Consider the following 6,110-nt stretch of genomic DNA (forward strand, 5'->3'; position numbering starts at 1 on the left):
ACACGTCCTGTGATGTCATCGACCACGCTAAGAAGGATTAAGCTGCAGATCGCTCTGAGTCTCCATCAGGCTTCTTCTAAACCTCATTTATCCCTTCAAGTCTCGGGGTGAAGAGCGAGGAGGCAGAGCCCCCCCCCCCCCGCCCCCCCCTGAGCTTTAGGTGGGATCAAGTCTTGTTTGGATGCTGACGTACAGCGAGCTCCCGTCTCTGGAGGGCGAGCTGCTGATGTGTTTGTCCTCATCGCTCGGCCTGTAACAAACGTCCTGAGGCCCGGGGCTCAAACGTGAGCGCGCCCTTTGATGTCCGATGGGAGGAGCCTATCTGTTGCTCGACTTGAGTTTTAAAAGCTTTCCCAGCGATCACGATGAAAGGGTTTCTATTGTGTTCAGTCTGTCCATCACACAGGCATCATGGGTCTCACAACCTGAGCAGTAAGGCCCACTCTGATTGGCTGGATCTCCCTCATCATCATCATCATCATCATCATCATCATCATCATCATCATCCCTCAGGAGCTTAAAGCCGGACTGTGAAACATAAAGCAGCAAACACACATTTATTTAACTCGTGTAAAATGTTCCTGGTCATTACTTTAACCATCGCCATTTGTCTGCTGCGGCGGTGGCGTCCCTGAGAGACGCTTCATTACAACGCTCCGTAATGTGATCGATGCATTAGAGCGCCGGCTGTACCGCTGGACGCCACAGAGGAGCTAATGTCTGCCTGCAGGAGAATACATCGTGCTGCTGCATGATTGCTCACACGCTGCCAAACGGGGGCTCGATGCGTCTGCTGGACCAATCAATAATGGCGCCCTGCCACGCTGACTGCCGCTCCTTCAACTCGAGTGTCGGAATGTCTGGAGTGTAACTTTGCCTGTCCGGCGTGCGTTGTGTCCAAACAGGAAGCAGTCTAATTAAGATAGGAGGCTGCTTGTTCAGAGCTGAGTGTTGTTGTCTCACTCGTGTTTCTCTGCAGCACTACAGAAGGTCAGACCTCATCACGCCGTCCCACCGCCGCTCACTCAGGAGCACGCGCTCAGAGGAAACTGAGGAACACAGATTAGACGTATTAGCATAAGCAGCAGCGTGTGTGAATGCTAACTGAGCAGCTCGCTTCAATGAAAGGACCCATCAAAGCTTCTTCTTCTTCTTCACTCCAAACTCAGCTGCTCCTGCAGAACGCTGCCGGACAGGAAATGACCTTCTGATGATTGGAACATGTAGCTGTTGAGCGTTCACGTGAACTGTCATTAGAAACCTGTTGTAGCGTGACGCCAGGAACACACACACACACACACACACACACACACACACACACACACACACACACACACACACACACACACACACACACACACACACACACACACACACACACACACACACACACACACACACACACACACACACACACACACACACACACACACACACACACTGAAAATGTCAGGTGTGTGTGTGTGTGTGTGTGTGAGACGTGAATAAATGAAGGAGGAGAGCAGATGAAAGCGAGCAGAACAAAGCGTGCTCGGGTCAGGATGAAAGGATGAAACATGAGCGTGCACGTGAGCGTGCACGTGGCCTCGTGCCTGAGCTTCATGTCTTAACAGCCTTTGAAACAGATGTACCTGAGGAACTGTGTCATTGAAGACAAGAGAGAGAAGTGTTGATGAATGATCTGTTGGGTTCAGGCCTGTGTCCCCTTTCTAAAGCCTGAGTAAAGTTTTATTAGGGACAAACAGAATGGAACTTACATAGAGCACCCCCCATGGCACCTAACATGTAGGTGTGGAAAAAAGGAAAGGGGGGGCGGGGTCTGAATCCTCTATCCTTATTGGAGGAGGCCCAAAGTAAGCCCACAAGGAGACCCCAGTCTATAAAAGCCATCACATCCTAAAATTCACTGTCTCCAGATGCTTCCAGCTTTAGAGGATGCCCGGCTCTCTCACATGCTGGACCTCATATTCAAGGAAGCCAACCCCCTCCTCTCTTGGCTAACCGCAAGGAACTGCAGGTAGCCTACTCTGGATTTTCCACAAGATGACCAAGATCAGAACTACCTGGTTCGAGCGCGAAGAGTTTCTCCCCTTAGAATTTTGTAAGACATCGACGAATGGAATTGGACAAGAGTGATGAAGAAAGCCACTGATCCCTGAATCCACAAGGACATGAAGAACCCGGCTCCAGAATCCACAAGGACATGAAGAGCAAGGCTCCAGAATCCAGAAGGACATGAAGAGCAAGGCTCCAGAATCCAGAAGGACATGAAGAACCCGGCTCCAGAATCCAGAAGGACACGAAGAACCCGGCTCCAGAATCCAGAAGGACATGAAGAGCAAGGCTCCAGAATCCAGAAGGACATGAAGAACCCGGCTCCAGAATCCAGAAGGACATGAAGAACCCGGCTCCAGAATCCAGAAGGACATGAAGAGCAAGGCTCCAGAATCCAGAAGGACACGAAGAACCCGGCTCCAGAATCCAGAAGGACATGAAGAGCAAGGCTCCAGAATCCAGAAGGACATGAAGAGCAAGGCTCCAGAATCCAGAAGGACATGAAGAGCAAGGCTCCAGAATCCAGAAGGACATGAAGAGCAAGGCTCCAGAATCCAGAAGGACATGAAGAACCCGGCTCCAGAATCCAGAAGGACACGAAGAGCAAGGCTCCAGAATCCAGAAGGACATGAAGAGCAAGGCTCCAGAATCCAGAAGGACATGAAGAGCAAGGCTCCAGAATCCAGAAGGACATGAAGAGCAAGGCTCCAGAATCCAGAAGGACATGAAGAACCCGGCTCCAGAATCCAGAAGGACACGAAGAGCAAGGCTCCAGAATCCAGAAGGACATGAAGAGCAAGGCTCCAGAATCCAGAAGGACATGAAGAGCAAGGCTCCAGAATCCAGAAGGACATGAAGAGCAAGGCTCCAGAATCCAGAAAGACACGAAGAGCAAGGCTCCAGAATCCAGAAGGACATGAAGAACCCGGCTCCAGAATCCAGAAGGACACGAAGAGCAAGGCTCCAGTCCCATATCTGAATCCTGCTACCTACTCCTACATCTGCCACGAAGGAAACCTGCCTGGAGCTGCTGATTTGAACATTCAGCAAAGTGAGGACCAAACTCTCTTACAGTAATCACTCGGAGCGATCCACAGTGAGAGAGTTTGGTCTGAGCAGAAAAAGGTATTACTATTATTATGATTAAAATATTATTACTGTTGATGATACGTCACATTCTGTTGTCAGCTGCTGCAGTTGTTTCATTGTGTTGAACCGCTGTGCTCGCCCTTGTGTTTTCATTTCATGCTATGCTAGTTTACTTTCAGTTACCTACGTTCACCATCAGACAGAGAGTCACCGGCTCTCTGCTGTTTAAGTTACAGTTACTGAGAGCTGCAGCTGTTACAGTGACCACATGGCCCTTTCTTTATGTCCACCATCTTAACCATGTGATCGACCACATGGTGCTTTGTCCCCCGCAGCCATCTTGTTTTCTCTCTCCTCACACACACACACACACACACACACACACAGACACACACACAGACACACACACACACACACACACACACCCACACACACACCCATCACACACACACACACACACACACACACACACACACTAACTTGATGTTTCTTTGTTAAATAAATTCTGTTATAATTTAAAGAGCAGTTGTTTGTGATCACTGTGTATTCACTTTGTGACTCAGGCTGGGTGAAAGAGCTTTGTGTTCAGATTTCACACCTTCAATTAAATACAGATTATTAATTATTGATGATATTGGTATTTAATTAAGTAATTTGAGACTGATATTTGTAATATTTTGGTTGTTCCCTGTTTGCAGGGTGGTGCTTAAACTCAGTTTAATAACAAATATTGATTCATATTAATAACTAAGTAAACTTAATTATGACATTTATTTTGACAACTAAATTTTACATTATAAAAACCCAACATATTCAAGTTTGAAATCTTCCCTCACTCGTCACATGCTGCCTTTAAAAGCTCGTTCACTTCAGTTCAGCTGTGTTGCTATGGTGATCCATCTCTGTGAATGTTCCTGCTTTGTTCACTCAAGGTTATCTCAGCGGGCGTTTTGGGACAGCAGGAACTGTTGGAACTGTTTCCAGGAGCAGGAACTGTCCGAGAGACTAACAGCCTGGACGGGAGGAAGAGATCTGATCCTCGCTCACAGTAGAAGAAGAAAAGGCTCTTTCCTCTGATGATGATGCATGAGGAGGACTCCCTCGACCAGCCGTCCCATTGATTCCTGATTCTGCTGCAGTTAAAATGTCAGTCGTGTTTAAAATGAGTCAATTAGCTGACAGCGAGGAGAACCCTGCGTTTACCTGCCTGAGCTCTGAGGGTCCACCATCATCCAGATCCTCTCAGGGGATCTTCCATCTGTCGGCTTTAGGTGTTGATGCATCTCGAGCCTCGGCGGATCAATACCAGCTGTCACTCACTCACGCACCAGAGCGGAGAGAGAGAGTTTCCAATCCAGATTTTCCAACAATTCCTGAAAGCTGCAGAGAAGAAGAGCTCCTGTTTTCAGTCAGGAATGTGAGCTTAAGTCCTGCAGGATTCACACGGGAACATCCTGAGCTCATTGATCATGGCGAGCGCCCGCACAGGAAACCTCGGAGGGCAAACTGAGGAGCTTCGATCGCTCTTGCTGCGTGTATCGATCAGCAGGCCCAGATAGATGGCTCTCCACTTTGCTTCCATCCGTCATCGAAGGTGAAACTCCGAGCCGTCCTCCGCCTGGGAGACGCTCCGTCTATGAATGCAAACATGAGAACAACGCTGCCGCTCCTTCTCAGAGAGCACACGTGTTGCTTTGTGTCACACTAACACGCACACACATCATGAAGAGTGAGCGGGCTGAGCGCCATCTTTGTCAGGATCCCGAACAGATGAAGGGGGAGATGAAAAAACATCATACGTGACCTGGACACAGGTGACTTGGACACACGTGACTTGGACACAGGTGACCTGGACACAGGTGACTTGGACACACGTGACTTGGACACAGGTGACTTGGACACAGGTGACCTGGACACAGGTGACTTGGACACAGGTGACTTGGACACAGGTGACTTGGACACAGGTGACTTGGACATGCATGACTTGGACATAGGTGACTTGGACACAGGTGACTTGGACATGCATGACTTGGACACATGGGACTTGGACACACGTGACTTGGACACAGGGGACTTGGACACACCAGACTTGGACACACGTGACTTGGACACAGGGGACTTGGACACACCAGACTTGGACACACGTGACTTGGACACACGTGACTTGGACATGCATGACTTGGACACACGTGACGTTAGGCTCCTTTAATTCCAGGGTCTCCTCGCTGCTGAGTGAGAATCCTTCCTGTGTCTGTACAGATGTTTGGTGAGCTGGGATGGTGAACACCTTGAATCAGTCATGCCCCCCCCCTCTATAACAGCCTCAGCCCCCCCCTCTATAACAGCCTCAGCCCCCCCTCTATAACAGCCTCAGCCCCCCCCCCCCTCTATAACAGCCTCAGCCCCCCCCTCTATAACAGCCTCAGGCCCCCCCCCTCTATAACAGCCTCAGGCCCCCCCTCTATAACAGCCTCAGGCCCCCCCCCTCTATAACAGCCTCAGCCCCCCCCTTCCTGCCTCTGGGATCAGACAGAGATTGGTCTGTGATTCTGGTGAAGCCAGAGGTCAGAGGACATGTCCTCCAGTTTGGACCCGGTTCTGACTGGTGCTGATAAAAGCGTCACTGAGCCTCCTGCCTTCAGTCTGAGCGTCAGCGTGGACGAGACGAGACGTCTGCTCCAGCTGAAATTGGGGATATCCTGCCGGAGCATCTGCTGTCCTGACAGGTGGAATAAATCAGCTGCTGCTCTCCATAGACAGACCTGCACACTGCAGCTCTCTCTCTCTCTGTCTCTCTCTGTCTCTCTCTGTCTCTCTGTCTCTCTCTGTCTCTCTGTCTCTCTCTCTCTCTCCGTCTCTCTGTCTCTCTCTGTCTGTCTGTCTCTCTCTCTCTCTCTGTCTCTCTGTCTCTCTCTCTCTCTCCGTCTCTCTGTCTCTCTGTCTCTCTGTCTCTCTCTCTCTCTCCG

The 6,110-nt window shown here is 50.0% G+C and overlaps 1 long non-coding RNA gene across 1 annotated transcript in view; it reads right to left on the reverse strand.

The window, feature by feature from the left end:
- Positions 1 to 235: 235 nt before the first annotated feature.
- Positions 236 to 6,110, reverse strand: part of LOC306818263 — a 20,980-nt gene continuing 15,105 nt past the window's right edge. Inside the window, exon 3 of the long non-coding RNA XR_013778153.1 lies at positions 236 to 528. This is a non-coding gene — a long non-coding RNA (uncharacterized lncRNA). The remainder of the gene's footprint in view (positions 529 to 6,110) is intronic.

The sequence above is a fragment of the Symphodus melops genome (assembly GCF_947650265.1).
Source record: "Symphodus melops genome assembly, chromosome: 22".
NCBI lineage: Eukaryota > Metazoa > Chordata > Actinopteri > Labriformes > Labridae > Symphodus > Symphodus melops.